Source organism: Macadamia integrifolia, chromosome 14 (genome assembly GCF_013358625.1).
Source record: "Macadamia integrifolia cultivar HAES 741 chromosome 14, SCU_Mint_v3, whole genome shotgun sequence".
NCBI lineage: Eukaryota > Viridiplantae > Streptophyta > Magnoliopsida > Proteales > Proteaceae > Macadamia > Macadamia integrifolia.
This window is the reverse complement of record NC_056570.1, coordinates 13,471,456-13,480,077: the sequence shown is the minus strand read 5'-3', so window position 1 is coordinate 13,480,077 and position 8,622 is coordinate 13,471,456. Positions and strand designations below refer to the sequence as shown.

At 37.1% G+C, this 8,622-nt stretch overlaps 1 long non-coding RNA gene across 1 annotated transcript; it reads left to right on the top strand.

Annotated features, from left to right (window-relative positions):
• Positions 1-531: 531 nt before the first annotated feature.
• On the top strand, positions 532-8,152 carry LOC122061342. Its single transcript, XR_006134626.1, has 2 exons — positions 532-620; positions 7,908-8,152. It is a non-coding gene; the product is annotated as an uncharacterized LOC122061342 (long non-coding RNA).
• The last annotated feature ends 470 nt before the right edge of the window (positions 8,153-8,622 follow it).

The window sequence follows — 8,622 nt, the reverse complement described above, 5'->3', positions numbered from 1 at the left end:
TTGTGGTTATGTTATCTGCATCATTTGTTATACCCGCGTTCAAAATCCCGGGCAAATTTGGACTTTTGGACATGGGTAATATAACCCGGGTGACAACCACTAGTAAATTGTGGATTTGCCGAGTTTTAATAGTGAAATGTACCCAGGGGTGGGCTCCATGCACTGAAAACACCTTGAAAAGGCACCGTTCAACTTAAATATCCATTTCCACACAAAGGGAACCAACTCGGCCTTCATTGGTGGACACCTCTGGTGAGGTATACCGGCCAAAACAGGGTTATTGTGGGGCTCAGACCCTCGCACCTGTGCACCTCAAACCACTTCCATTAGTTGGGACAACATATTGGGGAATAGACTAATATATCCGGACACCTCAAGGTGGGCCCATTAGTGCCAAATGACTATTTAACCTGGTAAAAAGTGAAAACTATTTTTCCAAACAGCCCTCAAGAAACTTAAGTGGCTATAAATAGAAGCCTTAGCCATTCATTTCTTTCATTCTTACTAAACTAAAAGCAAGAGAAGAGAGAAAGGAGAAGAAGAAGAAGAAGAAGAAGAAGAAGGAGAAGACCAAGGGAGGAGTAAGAAGAGAGGAGAAAGGGAGCACCTACCCATCTAAGGTAAGCCATCTCTCTCTCTCTCTACCTTCTAAGTAGTCATCTCTCTCTCTCCCTTCCATTTCCACTATCCATTAAAGCTAATGGAGATCGCCACAACCGAATCTACCCACCCACTTACCTAATGTATAAATCAATTGGGGGATTTGATGTTAGAGACTTGTCTTAGCAAGATCCATGATTCAATTTAAACCCATGAACCTTCCCTAGTGAAATCCCCATTTCAAAACCCAATTTGGGTAACACAAAACCTAGAAATGGAAAAATTTCCTAAAACCCACTTTTCCATTTGTCAATGCTACAAATTGGGAGAGGGTTTTAGTGTAAGAGACTTATTCTAGCAAGATTGATAGATCAATTTGAGTCTATGAACCCTCCCTAATGAAATCCCCAATTTGGGTAACTAAACCCTAGAAATTGTGGGTTTTGCCCAAACCCTCTATACTTCACATTCAAACCCAAAATTGGGTTGGAAAAAATAAAATTAAAAATGGGTATAGTGGATTGGGACAATACAAAAAAAATGGTCTTTAGTGGTGGGTTTTTTCTGCCGCTAAAACTATAAAAACCGCCAGATACCAGTCACTATATGTGGCGCCGCTATTGCTGAGGGGCAGATTTTGGCCCCGTGCGTAAAAGGGGTCTTTAGGGATGCTTATATAATCCACCGCTAAAAATGTAGCCTTTAGGGGCGGATAATTACCCTCGCTAATATATAATAATCGTATTTAAAAGTGTATAAAACTATATCTTATGAGGCAATATTTTTCTGCTGCTAATAATAATGTCATTTGGAGCATTATACATACCACCACTAAAGGCGTGTAATGGGACAGATCGTTTACCGCAATTAAAGATATAATATTCTCTAGTTTTTAGTAGCAGTTTATTACCGCCCCAGTAGTTTTTTTTTTTTTTTAATCACAGATTTATGCATGAATGCACCGATCTTTGCCACCTTAAGACCCTAAGGCTGCTGTCCCTTTTGATAAATTTAGATAATTATAAATCCCCCACACTCACGCAACCAAAAAAAAAAAAATGAAGATTAAACAAGAAATCTTGACAAAAGAGGAAATAATTGAGAAGATTAAACAAGTCTTCATAAAAGAGAAAATGATTGTGAATCATTTCAAAATACTGTTCTACAGACCCAGTTCTCTAAGCCTAAACAAAAGAAATTGAAAACATTACAAAAATAGTGAAACCATTGTACTCAAAGTAGCAAGATACATTTTTCCTATCATGTGAAATGTAAATCAAATTTGACTTGTAAAGGTCTTGAATCTCATTCTCTTCTCCTGTTAGCATGATGCCCTCATTTTCTACATGATAAACCCTTAGAAGAAGATCAACTCACCCCAATTATGTCAACCTCCACAATGTAACAAATTATAAAACAATAAAACAACTGAATATTATAAATTGAAGCATTGAAACAATTAACATATGAAACTCTCTACTCCCTCCTCACTCCTCACTCTTCACTCCTTTCCTTTGCCATTCGTGCGTCAAACCCGCTGCCATCTCTTGAATCAAAGCCACTAAATTAAATTATATCAAAGATAATCCATGATGATGAGCAATCGTTTCTCCTTCCTTCTACACTCTTTTAACTTATAGATTGGGCAGTACTGGATAATAGAGTGGTTCTTAATAGTATATACACAAGTAGCAGAATCAAGTGGGAGATATAAGTAGAAACGCAACCCTAAAACGATGCAGAAGATAAGGAAAAACAAGAACGAAAATTGCACACAGATTTACGAGGTTTAACAAAATTGCTTACGTCCCCGGTGAGATGAGATCCTGCTTCATTATCAATGGAGAATAGGGTTACAACTCTCGTCCCTCACACTTCTCAGTATTGCTTGCATTACAGAAAAAGAAACCCTCGCTACAAATATATAGCAAAAAACTTTAATCCGGAAAGTACACAATTGCCTTCAAATAAAAAATTCGAGTAGGAGGCTGCGCCCCCCTACACCCCCTACTATGTAGGGGGCCTCCTGCACCCCTTGCAATCCCCACGGCCAGCTAATCGGCTAGCGGGACCGTCGTCCTACTTATTAAGGTGCTGCACCAGTACTCCTTGAATTAAACTGTGACGGAATACAAGACATCATACACCGACAATATATTAAGTGGTGATACACTTAGCTGGCTAACATGGCCAGGTAGAATAGTTGATGGTGATGAACCCAAGAAAAGGTCACAGTTTGGTCACAATCAGATTCCCAAATTCAATGATATTAGTTAGCTTAGGTTATCAGGGTGGGTCCTCTCAAAGGATGGCCAAATTTTCTGTTTCTTCTCTGTTGAGTTTGCTACCTGCAGGTAAAATTACAGATAATTTTTGGCTTATTCAATAAGCTAGATCTAATTTTTGGCTTACTCAATAAGCTAGATCTTTAGTTTAATTTTTAGAATGATCCATTTGTGATTATTTTATGAGTACTTTATATGTGGTCCTTCTTGTAATTGCATCATCGAAGTAAGAGCATTCTTGTGATAGATCAAGCCTAAATTACGGGTTATTTCACAAAAAAATAAAATAAAGCAATACACCAAAAGGTTATGATCCCTTCTCTCAGACAGCTGACTAGAATTATTATCGGATAGGATGAATGACTTGAAAGGAGAAGGAAAACTGAGGCTATGTTATGGGCTATGGGCCAATGACCCCTCTCTCTTTCCCATTTCTTCCCTCACTCTTTCTTGTCTTCACACTGCACCGAAATCATTATCATCCATAGATCCTCAGAAGTCAAATCATATGGGTCCCACAGAGACATTGTTTTCATTGAAAAAAAAAAAAATTTAAGAAGACCCCCATTTAAGATTTGGGCCTTCTCCACTTCCTTCAAGCTTTCACTTATTACTATTCCCTAGAAAAACACCAACCAGCATCAAGATTCAAGATTCAAGATTCAAGATTCAAGACCATAAAAAGAAGGGTTCATCCAGTGAGATAAACTTAAAGAGAAGGGTTCATCCAGTGAGATCAATAGGGGGAAAATCATTGAATTACTAACTACAGTAGAGGTAGGAGGAAAATAATTAACCATGTGGGGTACAGATGAAAACTAAGAAGCAAAAAAAGAAGATTGAAAAGCAATAAGCTTCTGTAAAGTGTAAAACTGAATCAAGGAAGATATTAGATAGAAAAAAGGGTAAAGAGAGACAATGGAATAAGCATAATTCTACCACATGGAGAACAACCAATTACTGAAAAAAAAAAATAAAAAAGTAAGGAATGATTTAAGGAATAAATTATTTCAACAACTAATACATAAGAGAAAAAAAGGTTGACAAAAGAAATAGAGTTAATGAAGAGTCTTACCAGCCTATAAATTGTAATACAAAGAACAAGGAGAGAAAAAAAAAAGGATTAAAAACAAAAAAGAATCATATAGGAAAAAACAGAAAATCAAGATACAAGAAATAAATTTGAATGGAGAAGAATGCGAAGTGCATCATTACAGTTTTTACTCAATGTCTCATTCTGGACAGTTCTTCCTCTTTCATTTATAAGAGGAAGAATTGTCTTACTCAACAGTAGGAAATGTATAAGATTCATATAGAAGCTGAATTCTCCATTTGTTACTTCCTGGTTTTTCAAAACAAAAGATGATCACAAACTTATGGATCATTATCGATAAAACTATAATCTCTAACATCAAAATTGAGAAGAGCTAATCTTTACCTAGATTAACTAAATCCTACGAGTTTCTATTCATGAAAAATTGGGTAAGTTTTTCAATTTGTGATTGCATACTGCTAATCACATTTTCATTCTTCTTCATCACAGCTTCATTCTTCTTCCTTTCTAATTCCATCTTCTCCTGTAGCATCTCCACTTTATTTTGAAACTCCTTGTTCTTCCGGTTGAATGCGGCATTACTTTTTGACGATTCAAGGTCTTTTGGGCTTACCCCAACTCCAACTAGGCGCACTCGGCCATGGGATTCCTCACCAAATGATTATGTCCATATGGATTCATGAGTCTCTTTGTTTTTTTTTTTTTGTAATTCTATTGGTATTGCCACTAACTTATCTTCCATCTCTTTCTACAAATTATTGTAAACCGAGCAAGTTACCAACAATGATCAAGGACTTAGTAACTATGAATAAAAAACACAATATACACTAGCTTTTTGCTTGATTCTTCATCAACCGGTTCTAAGTTCTTTTTCACATGTATTATCTTGTAAAAATCGACCTTCAATGGTTTTTCTCCATTGAAGCTGATCAAATAAAACAAAGAATAAAAACATACAAAAATATACCATCATGGGTTCTTCAAATGATCCAATGAAATGTAGTTCCCATGATATGAAACTAACATTTTCATCAAAAACTTGAGCAAAACTTTGTCGGCCCGCAATGTGACTCATTTTCTATTGCATACCATAGTGAAAACACAAATCATACAATATTCAAAAAGCAAATATGAAAACAAGTAAAAGGTTTGCATAGGCATCATTACCTAATACTTCACATCACCCCACATATCTATAAGGTATTTCCACTATCACGGACATCACGTCTTGCAAAGCATTCATCAATCGTCGTTGATTTATCATATATTTCTTTTAATTCAAACCTGAAGTCCTTCCACTGGATACCCATTTTTTGAATAACCCATTTTTTTTTTTCTAAAATTTCAATTTCATAATAGTCCTACAAAACAATGTAGTATATTAATTAAAAACACTTTACAGAAATCATACATTAAAAATGTAAGGAACGAAGATGATTTGGTGTTGTACCTTAGTTTAGAGCAGTAGTTAGACCACTCTGTATTCCTCCAGCTGTCCTCCTTACCAATCACTATAAAGTTGGTCTCTGTACTCCAACCCCTTTACTAATGCTATAAGGTAAGAACAGAATGGGGGAAAGTTAGGGTTTAGGAGAAGTGAAAGACATATAAGAGATTTTCGAAGGAAAAAGAAAGAACAGAGTATAATTGCATAACAAATAACTAAGAAAGGGAAATGCACGCCTCATAATCTATTCATCTTCCACTTGCAATGCATATATTGAGCTAGTGAAGACACCCCCGAGCCAGTGAGCGTGGGACTGATGCTGATAGGATTTCAAGGTAGAACAGAGGACGGAGCGGGATTGGGAAAAAAACACGAGGCAAGGAAAATAGAGTGCGGGACTCTCCAATTCCATTCCAATGAATTTTGCCTCCAAAAACTTTAGTGGCCGATAATCAACTGCTCCCATAGGATATTTGATGCAATAAACCACCCCAATAAGCCGTTATATTCCTTTTGTAGTGTTAGGGCCGGGAAGTAAAGTGCTACTATAGTAGCAAAATTAGCGGCGAATAAATAAAACTGTCCCTATAGGGTATGTGGTGGCATGATGCTTTATATTTTTCTTGGAAACAACCTTTTCTAGGGCGGGCACCAAATACCGCCCTATTGGATAACTTTTAGTGGTATATAACAAATCCGCCCCTATAGGATATGTCATTCTTATATTTTAGTTAGGAAAATACTATCTATTGAGGTAGATACACAAATACTGCCTCTATTGGGTACCTTTTAGAGGCCAATAAATATAACCACCCCTATTTGTCCACCTTTAGAGGCAAATAAAAAAACTGCCCCTAATTGACACCCTATAGTGGCAGATAAATTAAACCGCCCCTAAATCTGCACCTAAAGACCCTGTTTTTTTCTAATGAGGTGATCACATAAATCATTAATGGTCACCACATAAACCCTCAAACGAAATTTCCTAATTTAGCTTAGTCATGATTGGAACTTTGGATGATTTGTGTAAATCCATCTTAACCAACCCATTGAGGTGGGTGAACATCCCCCACATATAAATCAGCCCTATAGGCATAAAATTCTCAATTTGGGAACGATTTCAAAGAAAAGGGAGAATAGGAAATGAAGCTAGAACATATGCCTAGGATCCCATTTTCCTATGGATGATTTATTTATTTTTAAATCTTATTTATCCTAGAAGTAGAACTAAGAAGTGACGGGACAACGTGGCACGAGGCCATCGGTTGTCTATCATCACCTAGGAATCGAGGTGAGGGGATTTTGTGTTATTTTATGAAGTTTTTATAATATGTCATCCATACGTGCATTCATGGTAGTTGCATGTGTAACTTATTTTCCTGATTGCATGTTAAATTGTGGATATTGATGATATTGTTGTTTCTAACATGATGCATTGCATATGATAAGCTTGTTCTATTTGGTGAATGTGGTGTTGCGTGATAGTATGATAGTGTGTATGAGCGTGACTATGATTTGGTATGTGGCATGTTATAATGCATTTGGTTAGGAGAATAATCACCCTGGTGCTACAACCCTTACCAATAGGGGTTTATGTGTTGACTATTAAACAACTTGGGTGACCGATGGGTTTTTCGAGACCGTGGTTGTAGGGTGAGATTATTCGTTAGGGATTTGCAGGGTGACCGATGTGCTCGATTTCGGAACCTGTAAACTCCTGACTCGTAACTAGCGTATATCACTGTGTGACCGATGTCCTTGATTCCGGGACTAGGGATATCCCTTATGTTGCAATAGCACTAGTACCTACTAGAGACTTAGAACAAGTGGACTAGGAAAAACAATCGAGTGCTACACTCTTATGGCATGGGTGACTAATGTGCTTGATTATGGGACCATGATATAGGGTGGTATTATTTGTTAGGGTTTGCAGGGTGACCGATACTCTTGATTCTGGGACCTATAGGCTCCTGACTCACAACTAGTGTATATCACTGGGTGACCGATTTGCTTGATTCCGGGATCAGAGATATCCTCTATGTTGCAGTAGTACTCAGACCCTAATGTAAATTAGTTTTATTTTCATGAGGTGGCTGCTCTATACTTGGGTGACCGATGTGTTTGATTCCGAGACCATGGCTATAAGGTGGTATTATTTGTTAGTGGTTTACGGGGTGATCAATGCTCTTGATTCCAGGACCTGCAGGCTTCTGACTTGCAACTAGCATATATCTTTGGGTGATCGATGTACTTGATTCAGGACCAAGGATATCCCTTATATTGTAGTAGTACTCAGACCCTAACATTTAATTAGTTTAGTGGATAGACTTATGTGATAATAATCCAAAGCATAATTGTATTCATTAAATCTTTGTTGTTCCATTATGTTGCTTCATATGTATATTTGTTTTATCTTGTAAATATTTATTGTTGTATTTATATTTGTTTGTGTGTGTGCACCCCTCACTGAGCTTCATGGAAGCTCACTTCCATTGTCGCCTCTTTTTATATGTTGATTCAGGTAACCATTCGGAGTCTATGGTTGGCTATTTATGGTGATGACCTTTGGGATGAGAAGCTAGCTATGCACAAGGACGGATATAATTGTGATGATTATGCATTCGAAGCACGTTGGGGATGAGAGTATCATCTTCTCTTTTTATTCTTTTGTTTTACATATTAGATGTAGCCGTAGTGGCATAACTATAATTATGACTTCCACTATGAAAATCTTTTGATAAATATGATAATTATTATTAGACTTCACCAGTTGTGTATATTTGATTATTATTATTATTCTCTTGTGATTGTAGAATCATTTCATAATTTTATGTACTTAAAGTACTACATCTTAGATCCTGAATAGATTGTGGACATGTGTGTATGTCCATATCACCAGCTTTCACGTGAGTGGATACGGGGTGTGACATCATTATCCGCTAGGAGTTCAACCAGGTCGGGCTAGGTCAGTTTTTTAAATCCCAACCCCCAATGAGAGGTGTGCAAGGGCATCAAAATGTATGGAATTTTTTTTTGTTTCAGACGGTCGGGCATTTTTCATGTGCTCATGTGTCTAGGCCATATAGGAGGGTGCGGATGAACAACGTTCTTTCTCCCTAAATATATATAAGGTTAGGTCCATCCGGGCTCAGTCAAATTTGCATGGCCTAATCCTGGATGAACAATGATTCTATATGTCTTGGCAACAATTTATTTCATCCTAGAGTTAGGGGTAC